At 37.7% G+C, this 18,137-nt stretch overlaps 1 protein-coding gene across 1 annotated transcript in view; it reads right to left on the reverse strand.

Moving 5' to 3' along the window:
* The window catches only part of PTPRK (protein tyrosine phosphatase receptor type K), a 412,271-nt gene that overhangs the window by 95,402 nt on the left and 298,732 nt on the right, over nt 1-18,137 (reverse strand).

Genomic DNA, 18,137 nt, shown 5'->3' on the forward strand with positions numbered 1-18,137 from the left:
AATCATGACCATGACTATATATACTAGAGTTTCACTGGAAATATACCAAGGGGATCTTTATACCCTGCTAATACATCCTTCTTCACCAGAGAAAATAAAGTCTGCTGTAGGTACAGCTTCAGCTTTGTGTCCTTGCGGATGTAAGTTCAAAACAATTGAGATTATGCAAGGAAGTGAAATATAGGATTTCTCTTTCTGAGCATAACAGTTCTTTGTAACTTGCATTTATGAAATGATGAGTCCCAACCAGGCTAACACTCAGCCAAAAGCACAGATGGTATATTGAAATAAGGAAATGTGAATCAGTGTAATCTATTCAGCACGCAGTTTGCCAGACAAACTGCAAACAGTTAGTTTCAAACATCAAAACAACCAAATTCTAAATATAACATAAAGGTATTCCTAGTAACATGATGAGTGTTAAGGATTAAACATTGTGCCTATTTGTTGCCATGACCTATACTTCCCTTTCTGGATTTTGAACAACCATGTTCCCTTTGCCCTAAAGTACTGATTTATCATATATATGGCAAAAAATACAAATGAATAAGTAGACTTCCTGGGCAGTAGCTTTCTGAACATATTGTATACTGTGACAATAGAGATCTGAAGCTGAAACGTAGCATTGAAAAGGTTCTTGAGACTTAAGAGACTTGAAGAGAAGGAGGAAAAAAAGGGGTTTTATAGCGTAAACAATGGCTGGTGCTTTAGCAAGTACAGACAGGTGTGAGGCAGTCAAAAAAAAAAAAGTAGCAACACAGTAGATTTACTGAAGGAGCTGGTAAGAGTCTTCAAAGAATCAGTATTTCCTTGGCTGTGTGTGTGTGTGTGTCGCAAAGGAAGAGGCCTGCTAAAAGAGAAAAAATATACATAATATCAGCCTTTTTCTCACATGGGTGACAGTGAAAACACGTACTCTGATTTAGAGTTTGAGGCCTAAAAGAGTAAACATATCTTTCACCAAGGAAGTTTTGTATTATAGGCTTAATTTTAGTTCTAAAATGGAACGCTGCTTCTCATTTTAATAATTTTGTCTTTATTCTACTAATCCAGGTTGTGCCTTCAACCACCCACATCAGAGATGGAACTCAAACCTGAATTTAAAATTTGTTGGAGTCTCTAAAACAAACACAACATAAAAACATAAACACAGACACGTTGTCTGGCCATGAAGGTTGAAACAATTAATGTCTGAAGCTGACTAATCAGTAACAGAAAATGCACTGCATTTGCATCTTGCTTCTTTCATGGCAAGACTTAAACTGCATTCACACTATGCTGTATGGTACTTTCAAAAGAGAAGAAAAAAAAGCGTTGTTAATCTTAAAGAAAAATTATTTTACAATTCTATGCAAATTTTACAAATGTGTCACAGTATCAGAGGAGATACTGAAAAGCATCCTTTATTCACCTGTCAAAAAGAAAAGAATGAAAGACAGAGTGTGATCTCGCTTTCTCACAACTATTCCCTTCTTTGGCAGAAATTAAACAACTTCTGCAATATTGAGATGGTAATTAAAGTCTGCAGAGTCTCTCAACAGCTTTGGCAAATGCTGCCAACTGTCCCCACTGCTCCTAAAATGATGCTTTAAAAACACAATTTTACTCTCGCTTCTGGGCGACATTCATCTCAGCGATCTCTAGAGGTAAAGACCAATTGTTTTAAACTACCACACCACAAAGCCTCCATCTGTAACACCTCAGTAGAAAACAATCTTCAAATAATTATTTTTCTCAGATACAACACTATTGAATTTTTGAGTAGGCTTCCCAAAATTCTCATCATCTTATTAAGAATAACTTTGTTCTCAATGGGGGCAAAAAGAAGTGTTCATCTGCCATTTTTCCCTTTCCCCATCACACTTCAGGGTTTGCATTTCATTAAAACATTTCCTTAATCCTACTGGGATTTAATTTCAGTTTATGCATTCTCTTCTGATCTTTGCATACTTTTTCAGTACTGCTAACCCCAGTTCATCGATTCGCATGTTGTCTTCCCAGTTGTTGTCTTCCCACCTTTTCTCTTTCAGTTACAGCTAGAACTTTTATCCAAAATACATGGACATTAAAGCCCATGACTTCTCAACTCTTAGTTGAATTACTCATGGCCAAATTGACATCCTACGTCAGAGGGAGCAAATAAGGCACTTTCAAAATATCTATTCATTCCTTAACACATGAGCTGGGGTTTCAATAATAATTGCAGAAAGCACTTAATATTTTCCAAATATTAATCTACCAATTACCAATGTGAGACAGGTAAGTGGTGTTAAACTACTTCTGTGAGGAGAAAAAGACACAAAAAGTTTAACAGCTTGTTCAGAGCTACAGGGTGATTTACTGCCAGGGCCACAAGAACACCAAGTGGTAAGCAGCGACCAGGTCACTGGTGCTCTGGCCACCAGACAGCATCAGCTAGCAGCAGCAATTCAGAGAGTTCTTTTATACTATTTGCCAACGCCTCCACCAAAATGCTAACTCTACTTTTCAGCTTCAGTTCTTTTTTGAAAGACTTTTTTGCAGGTTTTCTTAGAAAATGTTTGAAAAAAGCATAACAGTGCCCAGACGCTAAGTGAATATCTGAGCATAAGGACAAGTTGTTTGAAAAACAATAGTGTGGCTTATTCATTTAAAAAGATTTCTTGGTTGAGAGCTTCAAGTTTGAGTGAAACAGTGTGATTTTTGCATTAAATCTTGTATTTAAAGCTAAAATTTTGGGGAGGAGGTATTCATAATTTATTTTTTTAAGCCTTTTTCTTGAGTGGAAAATATATTTAAGACTGCAGGAGTTTCCTTGTGGTGATAGCAGAAAGTACCCAGGGCTTCTGCTTTTGCGCAAAATTCAATATCCTGTGACAGTATCAAGCTCTTAAATGTGAACATCCTGACTGGCAGAGTCACATCATTCAACAGAAATACAAGTCATATGGCGGATTTGGGGGTGGTGGCAGCAAGGTTGACCTTTAGCTACTCCTGAGCCCGTCTGCTGATGGTAGGCTCCCTTCTCCCAGACCCTTTCTGCCCATGGGCTGTTGCTACAACATCCACTCCATTCCCACTTCTGCTTATGGCCACCGGCTTTTCTCTCTGCCTTTTGCTCTCAATGCTTGGCAATACCAAGCTCTGTTATCTTCCTTCTCCTCACCCTCCCTTTATCTCTTGGCAAACGAATAATTCCAAGCACTTGCTGACACAAATCCATCATCTGATCTGACTGCTTTTTACTCTTCACTGAACCAATTAAAACCAGAGGCACAGGGAAAATAACAAAAGAACAGAAAAGATCAGAATAATGAGAGGTGTCTACACTTATGCAGATTATGAAGGCCTCATTCTTTATCTAGAAACTGCACTAAGTAAAAGAATTACATGCACATTCACTCGCAACAGTTTATGGATCAAGAAGATTTAACCTAACTTTATGGGATAAAATAAAGAATAGCTTTAGTAATTCTCCAAAGGTTAATAATCTAGGGATAGATGGCAAAAGAGACAGAACCTGTTGACCCCATACCACCTCCCAACTGCAGGATGATTTAGTAAGACACTCCAGATAACAGATAAAATGAAGCTCAATTTCTTTATTGCTTGATAAGCAACATGTGATATGACAGCTGAATATAGAGCCTCTTTGTAGAGATTATCTTCACTTACACAGAGATGGCAGTGAAAACAAGTCTTCCCATTTGCAGAAGCAGCAAGGTGAGAGAATGCACTTCCTCAGAACCTATTCTTAATGATAATAGGTATGTCAGAAACAAACAGCTGTCCTGAAACTGTGACAAAATATCCCACAGGAGGCAGCTAGTAAGGCATAACAAGTCCTTTGCTTTTGCTGCCTGTATTGGGTCTGGCTGAGCCCCACCGCTGCCCTCACAGTGCTGCACTTGCATTGGCATCTGGAAAGGTGGTGATAACACCCCGGGGGTTTGGCTCCTGCTGAGCAGAGCTCACAGCATCACGGCTGTCTGTAAAACCTTCCTCCTCACCAGCAGCCTGGGGGTGGCAAGGTCTTGGGAAGGGACAGAGCCAGGACAGCTGACCCAAAGCAACCAAAGGGATATTCGATACCATGATGCCTGCTCAGATATTAAACCTAAGAGAAGGAAGGAGGAAGCGGGGCATTAATTATTTATGACAATTGTTTTCTAGAGCAACCGCTACGCATACTGAAGCCCGGCCTCCTGGGAAGCAGCTGAACATCGCCTGCTGATGAGGAGTAGAGAACATCTTTTGTTTTCCTTCACTTCTGCATGCATGGCTTTTGCTATCACTTCATTAAACTGCCTTTACCTTGACCCACAAGTTTGGGGTTTTTACATCTTATTTTCTGCGCCCTAATGCCCCCCACCCCTTCTGCTGAGGAGCGGAGCAATACAGAGGCTTGGTGGGGACCTGGCATCCAGCCAAGGTCAACCCATCACACTGCTTTTCCTTAGATATCCTAAACGTTGATTGCAGGACAGAGTTTCATTTCCATTTTCATTTCCAGGTAAAACCTGATAGGGGAGGGAGAATTGCATCTTCTGATCAGCAGACAGAACACACATTGATTCGCACAAAATGGAAAACAATCAGAGAAACTTTAAAGCACAAACATTACCGATAAAGAGAGTGCTTCTTGAACACCACCATATACTGTCTACTGTTTCTATATACAGTTCTTTAATCGGAGTAGACTTTTGGACCCTTCCCCACCACACCCTTGAACTCTTAGTATGGCATTACACTGAGGAGATTACTTCAAATTTCTGCTTTAACCACGCTGACTGAAATTCATATCAAGTTTAAGAGTGACCCAGGTTGCCTCCATTGGTGACAGAAGGTGAAAACTAACTGGACTTGGAGGGTGAGATAAGGCATAAATTTGCATAAGGTTTTGGGAACTGCAGAGAGATGCTGGGTTTATATTACATAAACCCTCTGATATACAAAAGCAAATGTATATTAAAGAAGTAGAGTAAATTTGGTTTAAGATAGTAATGCTGTAATTTAAAACAGTGTTTCTCGCAGAGGCTCCTTTAATTATCTTACCCTAACATTTTAAAACAAAAGACATGGGGGGGGGGGGGGGGGGGAAGTCCTCATTTTTCTGCTAATATTCTCAGTCTGAACAGCCACTGGAATTCCCCAGACTTTACTTCTATGAGAACATGAACCTCTCTGTCATGTGGCTTTTCCTGACCTTTCCAGAATAGGTCTCTCTTTGGCGTGTGGGAAATAAGAGGATTATTCGAAGATGTTAGTGTGGCTCCTGCTGTTTTGTCAGTTCATACAAGGTCCTACAAAAACAAAGTGTTCCCAAAACTTAAAAAAAAAAAAAAAGTTACAGTCCTGCTGCTGTAAAGAACTCTTCTAAAAAGACCCCTGATAAGCACATGGAAGAATGGAAATAGTGAAGAACACCAAAGAAAGTACAACCAAAATCAGAATAACTGTCAATGTGCAGTAAGAAAAAAATAAACAAAGGTTCCTCACTTGCTCGTTTCAGTTGCATTACTCCCAATTATTACTTCCTTTATTAGTGAACGATGAATCACATAGAAAGGTTTTATATAGATACCAAGTTCCCTCACCATAAACTTGGCTAAGATTGCTGTATATATAAGTGTATCTCTCACTGAAAAGGAGTGGGCTAGAGTTACACATTTCAAAAGAAAACCCAAGTCTGAGCAAGAACTATACACATTATGATCACTTCTGCACTTCTGCAGGTGCTTTGTTGCCTGTCAAAGGAACACCCTATAATTAAGTTATGTTATGAACAAAGGTAACAACGATCCCTAGATGAGGCAAGCTGTCCTAGAATATCCATGATGAAACTCCTGTGTGTCAAGGATTATTAGTCTACAAATCCAAAAGAATTTAGTTCACACTTTCTCCCAGTAAGTCCATTATTTAACAAGATGATGATAATACAGGACTATCCAATTTACTCAGACATCCCAAGAACGATGTGCATTTCAGTCCAATTTCTTTGAACCAATCTGCCTTTATGACAGAACAATTCTTGTAAATCCTACTCAAGTTTCCTGTCTGTAACTGGCAGATTTTTGACCATTTCTAAATAGAGTTAAAGGCCAGCTTAGAGTTAAAGGCAAAAATCAGTTAACAGCACTGGCCTCAATCCTTTAACGACTACTTAATGACAATTCATAACTATTTATCTTCAGTCAGAGACTCTTTCCTCCTACTTATGCACATTGCAAGACAAATCTACACAACATCATATTACCAACTGGATCTGGATCAATATAGACTTTCTGTATGTTACTGGAATAAGTTATTACTCCAGATATTCCAGTGTTGAAGTATCTGCATTCCCTCATACTCAGAACATACAAAAAACAGGACACCTGCCATGTATGTAAAAAGGGGTTGGAAAGTCTGAGGTACTCTTTTTTTGGGGGGTTGGTTTTTTGTTTGTTTTTCCAAATCCATGTCAGCAGTTTAGAGGCCTGACTTCAGGCAGCCAAATTTGAAACCTCAGGCTTCAATCTTTTTAAACATAGAAGCATTAAAAATTAGTGAATATCAAAGAAAGAGAAATCAAATTAAATTGACAGAAGTCACAAAATTTGAAGTCATATCAGCAGTCTGACAGAAAATGAAAAATTACCAGGTACGTATTCCCATAATAAAAATTGAAGGGATTACTGGGAATCTCCTTTTCCACATGCAACACATACAGAATACAAAACAAATTTGGATCCAAACACAAAAAGAACCCAGACTGTGTATGTCCATCTATTTGCAATGTGAAATATGAACCCAGAATAAATGAAACAATGGCATTTATACTGTACTAGCACTACAGATTCATTCTGTTGCAAATGAAGGTTGTAATGCAATTGCATGAAAATCTATGAGCCTTTTCTCTTTTCATTTCATCTAGCAACTGACTTAAGACAGCTTACAAATTTCTTACTGACCACATACCTCAGGGAGCTGAAGAAAACACGTGAATTATGACATAGATAATCAGCTGTACTCTACTAGTTTCAGTAGCAATGTACTTTAGGACGTATCTTTTTGGATGCAAAATATAGCTGTCCCTGCTTCAGAGATATAATGAGGAGATGAATATACCTGCACTACTCACAATTATTTGCCCATTCCCTCTTGATAGTATGTTTATTCTTTTGCCTCCATGCATGATTAACAGTTTGTGTATCCTTAGCATGTAATCAATAGCTGTGAAGTCTTGTATTAGCTTTAGAGATTAGACATCTCTTGATAATAAATTCTACTGATTTCTCCATCTTAGGTTAGCTGCAGAAATACATTTCCCACCCCCCCCCCCCCCCAGTTTAAATTAAAAGGAGATATATTGTCTAGAAGGAGAGAGGAAAAGCTGGCATGACCTCTTCACCCTCATTCCTCTACATGAGCAAAACCTCTCTGGTGGTGTAAAACATGAATCAGCATGTCAACAAGCATCAGAGTGCGCAAGTAAACACAGGGAAAGCCTGACATTACAAAATTCCTAGGAAATCTGTCCAGGACTGCAATGGTGAAGTTTAATTGTGTAGTCAATTACAAAATTAATAGTGATGGGGGGGAAAAAATGAAGCTTTGATTACAGTATTAGTGGCATGGATCTCTTAAGAACAGAAGATCCATAATCAAAACCAGTAACAATTCTATTATAAAGAATATATTAAAAGAGAAACTATAATATGAATTTATACATACATATACACTTTTTATCCACCTTAACAGGGAACCTAACCATTCAATACTACGAAGAGAGCATTTATGAACATTTATTTGAATATAAGTCATCGGTTTGTTGAGATGATACATTTTTCATTTCTCTCCAATGCACATTCATAAACATCTTTTTATGGTGTTGTTTACAAACAATATATTTGGGAGCTTAGGACATTATGAGTATTATGCAGAATGCCTAAGTTGGAGTAGAGTGAATAAGCAAAACAAGGATTTTCTATGGATATCGTTAAAGCTTCAGTTTCTTTTTCCTGTATATAAAAATGTCAGTCCTCCAAGTCAGAAAGTATAAATACCACCATACGAAATAAAGTGACCAAATGTGGAACACAGTCTATAATAAATAAATAGTAAGCACAGAAGAGAGACTCAAACTGTGAATAAAGTTAGGGCCACATTCATCTCTGATGACCAGGAAATGAAAATTGCAAGCAGTAATTATGATACCCACTAAAAACTTTTACATATTCATATGTCCGTGTTTAGGTACACACACATACACACAGATACTTGTGCCCATACAGCCATTTCCCCACATGGAGATAAAATACACATCAAAACGCATCCTCTCTCTTTGCGCAGCTACTGAAATGTTCTCGATGATCTGACTTCCCTCTGTTCCCATTTCAGCCCATCTGGTTTCTGTATCCCCTGGGGCCCTGGCTGAAACCACCTATCCTCCAGTCCTCTCCCCGCAACCAGCAAAGCCTTGCATTTCAACTGGGGTCACACCCCACAGACCTGCCCTTCCAGTGCTGTGTTTGTGTGGTAAAGCCAAGTAATTGCATGTTACAGTGGCTCTGGCTCTGCCCCTTCCACAAACTCAATATATACCATTATATATCATACAATGTATATATTGTATAGTGATATATAATGTATATGATAAACCTTGGCTGAAACACAAATTCATTAAGTGGCTTAAAACCAGAAATGACACTGGATCATACAATGCATCTATTGTATGCCTCTTGACTTGTCAGTGAAAAAATCCTGGTGTTTTATCCCTTTTGTTTTCTTTTTTACTCCAAATGAACAAATCTGTAGCTTCTATTGTACAGAAAAGTCTTCCTTAAGCACTTGGATATTTAATTAGTAAATTGGCTTAATTTTCTTTATTGGTTAATAAAAAGTTAAGAACACAAGCTGAAAAAATAAGCAAGCTTGCTTTCATCAAAAATACAGACAAAAATAACAAAGGTGGGCAAAGAAGAATTCGTCTGACATTAAAATCTTGAAGAAAATCAGAAATCATTTTCAAAGCTACTTAATACTCTGAAAATGCTGGTACAGTACCAACAGGCAAATAATTTTTAATTTGGATATCGGATTACCATAAATTTTTACCACCTTTGAATTTTGATGAAATTCTGTTACTTGTGTCACTCAGCCACCTGCGAAAACCTGACTAAATGTGACTAAAAAAACTTCTCAATCTATAGGTCAATGACCAATGCCATGTAACTATCGAAATGCACTACGTGTCCCAGTATAAAGAATCCTTTGTCCTTATGCTTCTAGCACATCTTAAGCTGGCATTTCTTTACAGATATTTTAACAAAACAAAAAACTTTCTGCGCATTTTTAAGCAGTCCAATTTCCATCCAACTGTCCCTTGACCTAACTATGAGTAAAAAAAAGTATTCTTGGGTAAAGAGGCAAAGCACTGTTTGATTTACTAATGGAACAGTTGTGAAATTGTCATTAGAAACTACAGTCCAAGGTTAACTCCCAAAGACAAGTTTTTTGCTCAGAAGTTCTTTAAAATGCTTGCTTTCAGAAAGGAAAGGCATGATAAGGCATATTTGCTCTTCAGGTCAACTCACCCAGTCTGGGTTGAAAGCACATGCTAGCAATTCTTTTCCCACCACCATCTGACTGTGAAGGTTTGCAAGGCCATTTTGGGAATGGGGACCTAATCCTGCAAACCTTTTGTTCCTGGACTTGCCTTTGCTCAAAAGGAGCAATGCTGCGCAGAAGTGAGCTCACGAGCACCTTTACCATGAAACAGAATCCTTGTGACAAAAAAGGCCTTGCTTGCAAATGGAGGCACTAGGAAGCTGGGAAAGTGCTTTCTAAAATAGACCATGAAATCTAAAGAATACATTTCCATTTAACATTTAGCTACATAACATACTCTAAAGAAATTGCCCTGCTGCTTCACTTTGAGCCAGCTAGTGTTTTGCAAAGCTATTGTTTCCTGTCTAAGCAGAAACTTGGAAAACATAAAATAACTCACCCTACAGTAAAAGAAGGTAATTTATTCTAGAAGCAATTTTCTCTTTGCAAAATTCCTCTGAACGTTTCTGGTTTATTCCATGATTCCAAGACACAAAAATGTGCCTGAAAAATGATCCCATAGTATTTTCAGTCAACAGCAAAGCTGGATGAGTGATAACAGAAAAAGGTGGCAAACCCAGCAGCTTACTGGGAGCAGCAAAAGAAAAAAATAAATTTAGATGTTGTTGATAATAACTTATACTTGTTTTAAAATAAGGTGGGTTTATAAGAAGTGATTAATAATGAGCAATTGATCTTGCCTTACACAGAACAGATGGTGGTGTTAAATGCAAACCCAACAAACCTACTTTTCACTCATGCAAATGTAAAGGATTAGCTCTTCACTTGCAGGAGGCACCACTCTTTACTATGTGTTCTCTTATAGAGATTGATCTAGTTCAAGCTGCCAATCATATTCAATAATTTTACCACATTGTGACTTACAAAAAGATATTGTTCTAGCACAGTTCGCTTGGCTTCACTGTTACTGCAAAGCAACTGCCAACGTGCCTCTACAACCAGCACTACCGTAACAGTCGCCCAAGAGTGTCAATCACACTCGCTGAGTAAGTGGAGCATTAAATTATTTTTTTTATGCCTATGTTGTACATGCTGAATCACTGTCATCATACAATCACAACAGAATACAAAAAGGAAAGGCAGCCAATTAGTCAAGTCAAGGCCACACTGGCAAACACAGTATTAATTTGCAAGTGCAGGCTAATTGCTGGATACCAGCATTAAGTCACTTAAACCAGATTTACTGCCGAGTGTAATAAATGCTTAAAAATACAAAGAACAAACAACCCTTCCTCCTAACTTACTACCAAAGGACTGGTAAAAGTCTATTTTTTTGTTTCCATCCCCCATCTAACTGTTAACCTTTTGGAGAGTGGCTAATGAGCACACATGTAATCTATTACCATCCCTTCTTGTCATCACAACCAACCCACTAGCTCATAACCTTTACTGACAACCATGACAACATGATAGTTTGCAGGATTATGAATCTGCTGTACAATGCCTAGAAATATAAAATTCCTCAGAGTTGAAGACTTTTATGACTGGTAATGAAGCTATTTTTTACTTAAATTCCAAATATACCTGATTCTTGACAGCTTTTGCATTTCCTTTTGTGGTCATTCCATTCATATTCATATTCATTCACAGCAGCTAGTGATGCCAGCCTTAATCTCCCACTGGCCATGTTCTCGATAACCATCTTTTCCCTTTCTCCTTGATTCGAACCTTTAAATTGTAGCAGCTCTTGCCTTCCCAAATTCCCCTGCTACTTTAATATTTAGGCAAAATTCTAATATTTTTATCCATTTGAGCTGCAACAAGGACATGTGCTAACAGGCAAAACCCAAGCAAAACAACCAAGTACATGTTTGCCTTTCCCAGCAGCCCTTCACTTGCTGCTTTTGACTTGGGTATCTGGAAGGCAGGTTGAATCACAGCATCACAGAACAATTCAGCTTGGAAGAAACCTCTGGAGCTCATATAACCCAACCTCCTGCTCAAAGCTATTATATTAGGTTGCTCAGGAACTTGTCCAGCCTATTTCTGGGTATCTCCAAAGAAGGGAATTCTACATCCTCTCAGGACCGCAGGCATGGAAGATATATAGGAGATATACATGCAACTTCAAGTCTTGAGCTGATATCTAATTATTTGGTGTTTGCAACAAGACAGAAAATCAGAGAATGCCACAACTCCCTAAAAAAATTTTTTTCAATTTTGCTTCACAGCATCTGGCACTGACCTCTGTTAGCTGCAAGCACTTCACCTAAATTTCATCTTGCTTCACTTTGTTTGACATACAGCTTTGCAGTTTGCAGAATATCAGAAGCATTGCTTCCTATAAAAATGTATTATTTTTAACTGCAGTATTTAAGTTAAATCTGCAAAAAAAAATAATGTTGAAAAGAGGAATTCAGCTCTGCTCTTTGCAAATCACCTGATGCTAGAGAACAGAACCAACCAATCTACTGTAGTCTGTTCTGCTTATTTCCCACCATCATTTAGAGACAGTTGGCAAGGGGCCGCTGTCTAAACAAAATGGGTTGGGGTTTTCCTGTTTAATGACCCTTAAGTTACTATACGTATCTACTAGAAATTTGTCACTGTTTTGTTTTGTTTAGAGGGACTGGGTTGGATTTTACTTCTACTGGACATTATAATAGAATCCAAGAACAGAACTGAATCATCACAAGTGTGCAGTGATGGATCTAAGTTCATTGCCTTTGCTTCTTAATGAAATTGAAAGAAAGATGGGAAAGGCCAACAGTTTAAATTTGAACGTACATTGCACAGAAGCCAATGTTTTGACATCTAGACAAAATCATGCATATCCAAGTCTTGTAAGAAACTGGCTAACATCCTTACACTTCTGTCATCTGTACTGCCATTGTAATCACCTGTACGATTAATGAAATTAATGCTTTCAGTCTCTGTTCTAACTGCTATAGTACCATGGTAGTGCAGTGCTATTTTCAGCATTACAACAAAATGAGTAATCTGTATTAACTAGCTTTGAGCGAAGGCTTTATGCAGTGATTGAAAAGGCTGATAGAATATATGATTTTCACAGCTAAGCATTTAAATCAAGCCAGTTACTGAGAGGGTGAATTGGTTTATTTAATAATGAGGTCTATCATCAGATATTTCTGCCAGGGCTGCAGGACTAGCTTATCTAAGTGACACACAGTCTGCAGCAAAGGGGGAACATAATCTGAAAAGAAAGAGCACAGGCTGTTTTTCAAGCATAAAACTCCTGAGTGGTTTCAGAGAACGAGTTACCACAACTATAGAAATTTCTAAGCAAAGAATGTAATCCATGCTCTACTTGCAGTTTGGCTTCCGAGGAATGTGTCCCTCAAGAAACCCGCCCAGTAGGCATTCATCCCAAAGGGACAACAGACTGCTTGTCTTCTTTTGGACACAAATGCTACTGCCTAATTAAAGCAGGCCGTACAAAATGAAGTTCCCTTCAGTTGCTAAGGAGTTTGGTGCATTTGTTTTTAAGCTCCTCACGATTTAAATTCAGATATTTTTTTTCTAGACACAAAAATCCTCAAGGAAGTTTATTCGATATGTCTGGTTGGTTTCTTTGTTGTTGCTGGCTCTGAATCCTCATTCTTGCCTAGCTATCTTGATCAGGTCATGACTGAGTAGCATGCTAGGAAAACTGCTATCTTAGAAAGGATCCAAAATATGCTGAGTTAGTTTTAATTATTTTTATCATTATAACAGATCCTACAGAAATGCAAATTTACCTAAATATAAACTATCAGAAGAAGAAGTTATCCATAGACTTGTAAGAAATTAAATCAAATAGCCCACAAATGAAACTATTTTGTCTTTAACAGAACTGGTTGGAAACAGAGTTCTGCGCAGCTTGCTGTTTATACAGTGGATTAAGAGCTCGATTATAACAATCAGCATTTGGCATTTGAGAATGACATGTAATAAAGCCAAAAGAAACCAGATTATATTGACAACAACATGATACTGACTCCTTGCAAAGATAGTAAAGTTGTAAAATTTGTGTTACCCTCATCTTCATTAGAGTATGAAAATCCAACACCTTTCATTTCCTTAATTTTCCTTGAAAAAAGACAAGAGGGTGAGAAATCATGTTAATGATACTGTTATGAAGTAAAAACAAATGATGGAGCTGCAGCTACGATTACAATTATGACTATGCGTTGGTACTGCACAGCTGATAATATCCTAGTGTTACGTGGCTTGTGCTGCTGCTTGAGTTCGATTTCCTTCAGATAAGGTATTTGGATTCCATAATATGCCTCTTTGGTGAAACCAATAACTGAATCCAGTGGTAATTCCTCAGGGAGTTATAATTTATGGCAATTGTCTGTTCCCACCACTTTTCTCAGTAATTTGTTCCAGTGATTAATAGCTTCACTCCTAAAGATAAATAATTGTGCCTTCCTTCTAATTTAAATGAGCCTGACCTCAGCATGCAGCCGTTTGAGGTTCTTACGTTTTTCTTCCTGTAGAGGGAAGAGGCCTTTTGTACCGGGTTTTATTTTTCCCTTACATACGTACTGTATATTCACCTCCCACCTTCCCTCTGATAGACTTAAATGACTGAGATCTTTAAGTCATCTTTTGTAAGACTGCATCTTAAGCCACGACTTTCTGTGGCATTTTTTCTCCAGTTCTCCCAAATCTTCATCAGTGTATTGAAAGCACGGACACCAGATGTGCGTACAGTATATCAATATTGGTCATACTCACAAAATCACATCTTTCCTCCTAGCTATGACCCTGGTTTTTGTCATAGGGCTACACACAAAGAACTACTGCTGATTGCTGGCCTTTGTTCCCTGAATTTTTTTTGTGCTTCTGTACTACTTCTTCCAAATACATGCATTTATTTACATTTGTGTGTAGACAGTCAGCCATATTATCCATATGATCTCTAAACTATCAGAGCAAAAATCAAACCCCAAGTTTAAATCTCAAAGCACGTACAAAATTCTAACAAGTGTAACATCATAAACTTACATATAAGCTATCTCGCCTTTACAGATTCTCACGTCATAGCTCAAAATACAATTTTGATTGCATTTTACAATCAAAAGATGCAAAATTTTAAAGGTAAACACAACAGACTGAAGTGAAGGGCAGTAAACCTCATCTGCAAACATCTTTACTAACTGACTTTGCTCGTTGCCCTAAATGAAGACTATGTACGCATGTGTTTGTCTGAATTAAAGTGACAATTATGTCATATTATCAACTGCAGAGAAAAATAAAACAAAACCAGAAAAGAATGCCAATGCAGCGGGAAAGTGCGTTACACTATCTCCCTATATAAACCATACACACATGTTTTGCTTGACTACAAACAATAATCATACAATTTTTTCTTAAAGACTAGCGTCTTACTGAAAGTCACTGAATCTTCCCCAAGGACAACTCGAATTAGAGTCAGAGGCCAAACATAAAGACACCTCTCAAACTTAAACCTCTTGCCCATTTGAAATGCTCCTGCAGCTTCTGCTCAGGAAAACACACCACTGGGATTGCACAGGCAGTTTTGCTTGGTTTTCTTGAGTGTTTTCAAAACCAACTCACTCAAATATCTGAACAGGTACCAATACACTTAAATCAAAAACAGCTTTTGCCACTCTAGATCAGATTTTTTCCCTTCCAAAATACTATCTTCTGGCACCATCAACATAACAGTATTTAAAAGACAAAAATGCATTGGAAATTTAAGTGTTACTTCTGTGGGTTTATACAAAAGTGGATTCCTAGTTGCTTGCTTTTCCACCATCCTTCTGAGATACTCCTGCCAGGCATGGATTTAGGTATTAAGAATGACCCCCATGTCTTTTCAGACTTAGGCTGAGTCTGAAAGCATAACACATTTGCTGACACTAGTACCCTATAAGACCCAGCCAAATTTGTTCGTAGATTAGTTCTACAGAAAAATTGAAGCAGTAAATAATTAGAGCAAGGAAAGCATTTATACATCATCTGGACAAAACCAAAAAAAGACTTAATTCAGAAAACCATTTTACCAGAGTCTTTGCCCATCACAGAAGAAGGAACTGTTCAGGGTCTTTCTGGACACATCTAATAGCTCACTGGGGTCTCCAGCAGACTCCACGTACCTGATCTCTCTTCACTTTCTCCTTAAACACTCTTCTTTCCCCTGCTCCACCTGGCTCCCTTTATCCCTACACTCCCAAAATGCTCCATCAAAGTCTCAGGTGTGTTGAATTCTCCTACCATAGCTGAAAAAATATTTTCCTGCCCTTGTTTTGCTCCAAATACAGGTACAGCAATTCCAGATACTTGCGTCCCCCACCAAGGCAAAAATCTAAGGTATCTTGCATTTTATTACTTGCAAACAAGAGATACAGAACTGAGGCATTCATTGTGAAGACAAAAATGTCACAAAATGTGCTTATAGACTTCACAACAATAAAAAAAATAAAATTTAAAAATCAGGATTAATATACTTCAGACTCTCTACCTGCTCTCCACCACTGCTAGGACCTCTCCTACCTTCTCTGTGTTGCCCAGGCTTTGACCTGAATGGGGCATCACTAAAAAGCTCATGTCTTGTACAGACAAAAACAGATGGGGTGCAGCACCACCCACAATTCCAACTAGGATGCCAGCCTACCATTCCCTTCTGCCAATCTCCCTTCCACATTAAAATGAGACATGCTAACCGAGAGGAAACATCTTGGGTCCAGCCAGCCTTAGGTCCATGCTGTGTGATGGAGTGGACTGCCTCCTCATCCATTTTCCTTCAGTCTTGCAATTGAATACTATAAATCAATAGACAAGCTGTGAATTTTTTTTTTTGTTTTGGTCAAGACATTAGGTGCTGAATTAACTAAGCCTTCAATAAAACAGAAATCCAGCAGCGGAAATTTCACAGTCTGAATTGAATTAACACAGTGAAAAGGTTCCCCAAATTTTCACTCTCTTACTTTACACTAGAAGCTGAAGTCCAGGTACATCAAGACAAAATCCATAATAATGGCACACTATAAACTTTCCAAGTACCTGAAGGAAAATTCTGTGAGTTGTGGTTATGGCTAAATACATAACACAGCATACAAGTACTTTAAATTATTCGTTGTACTTTATTTCCCCCCTACCTTTGAACTTCATTTGTTGATATACTGATAACAGCTAACCTTTAAAAGTAAGCTTTTACAATTCCTCTGTAGGTAATCAGTGTATTGAACACTTATTATCAAATTTATTAATTAACACATTTCAGAATCAACTTCTTGCTATATAAAGGTGAGGTATATATTTCCATCTGTATCGTTCAGCTGTTAACAGATGTATCTCAAGTCACAGTTATCAAATGTCCTGGAAAGCCTTCTCCAACACACTTCTGCATTTGTCACTGCAATATCAGCCCCCAGTTCTGTACACAAATATTGTACAGTTAGCTTCCTTCTCAGGTGTGATGTACACTAAATAAGGAAAACATGAGAATTACATCTTTCCACCACCTGCCCCCCGACAAACACACAGAACAAAATAATACTTTGCAAAAAGAATGTTTCGGTAAGAAAATGGTAAAGATACTTTCAGAAATGCAAGCAGGTTCTAAATTTCCTAATAGCAATAACGCACAACATAGACAGCAACCCATATTACATAACAGTTATAGAAAATTCATTAATTCCCTGGGATAGTGTCAGAATTAATAAATCACTGTTAAAGCTCTGGTATTGTTTTTCTAAAACCGGTTATGTTTTGCTAGCCAATTCTGTCTCTGAAAACCAGCCCAATAAACTCAGAAGTGAAAGGCTGAATGCTATTTTCTATTGCAAGAGACCTCCACCTAAACTAATTTTAAAACAAAATAATTACTGGAATTATGAAAGAGGTAAAAGTACAATCCATATAAGGCAAAATCTGCAGTTCAGGATATACAGTACTGAAAAGCAGTAAAGTGCTTCCTGACCCTGCAAGCGGGTTCAACAGATGGACTCAATGCTAAAACAGTAGGAAACAATTGGCACACAGCAAGCCAAGTTGCTTAAACCAAGCTTTAACTGGTTAATTCTATCTACCCACTGCATAATGAACCAGCTGCCATCAACAGTTTATCATCACTTATGATAGTAAATGAATAAATTTAAAAAGCAATCCAAATATTTAATTTCATACTTTCTTAATAGAAAACAGGAAAAAAGAGGAAAATGTTTTATACATTTCTTATTTTTACTAAACTTTGGGATGCACATGGCGTATTTTATTTTAAATTAATTTTTTCAGGTTTTCCTTTTATTTCATGTCCTGTATTTTTAGGATTCTTTCCCTTCCCTCAGCCATATAGGATCAAGTCCACAGCATTATTTTATTCTTGCATATATGACACTTCAGTAAGAAAACAGCAAACTATCAACAATCCTGTTTGCCTCCTATGCACAACTAGTAAGTCAAGCAGCATTTGTCAAAACTGTTCCAAGAAGATCTAATTCTGTATGCTCAGGACAGCCTTTCATTTTTGAAGTATGCCATGTTATAAAACCACTTCAGTATAGAACGTCTTTTTGCTGAAATGGTGTATTTCCACACTCTAAATTGAAAAAGAAAAAATTGTTTGAAGGTTA

The sequence above is a fragment of the Falco rusticolus genome, chromosome 6 (assembly GCF_015220075.1).
Source record: "Falco rusticolus isolate bFalRus1 chromosome 6, bFalRus1.pri, whole genome shotgun sequence".
NCBI classification, from domain to species: Eukaryota; Metazoa; Chordata; class Aves; order Falconiformes; family Falconidae; genus Falco; species Falco rusticolus.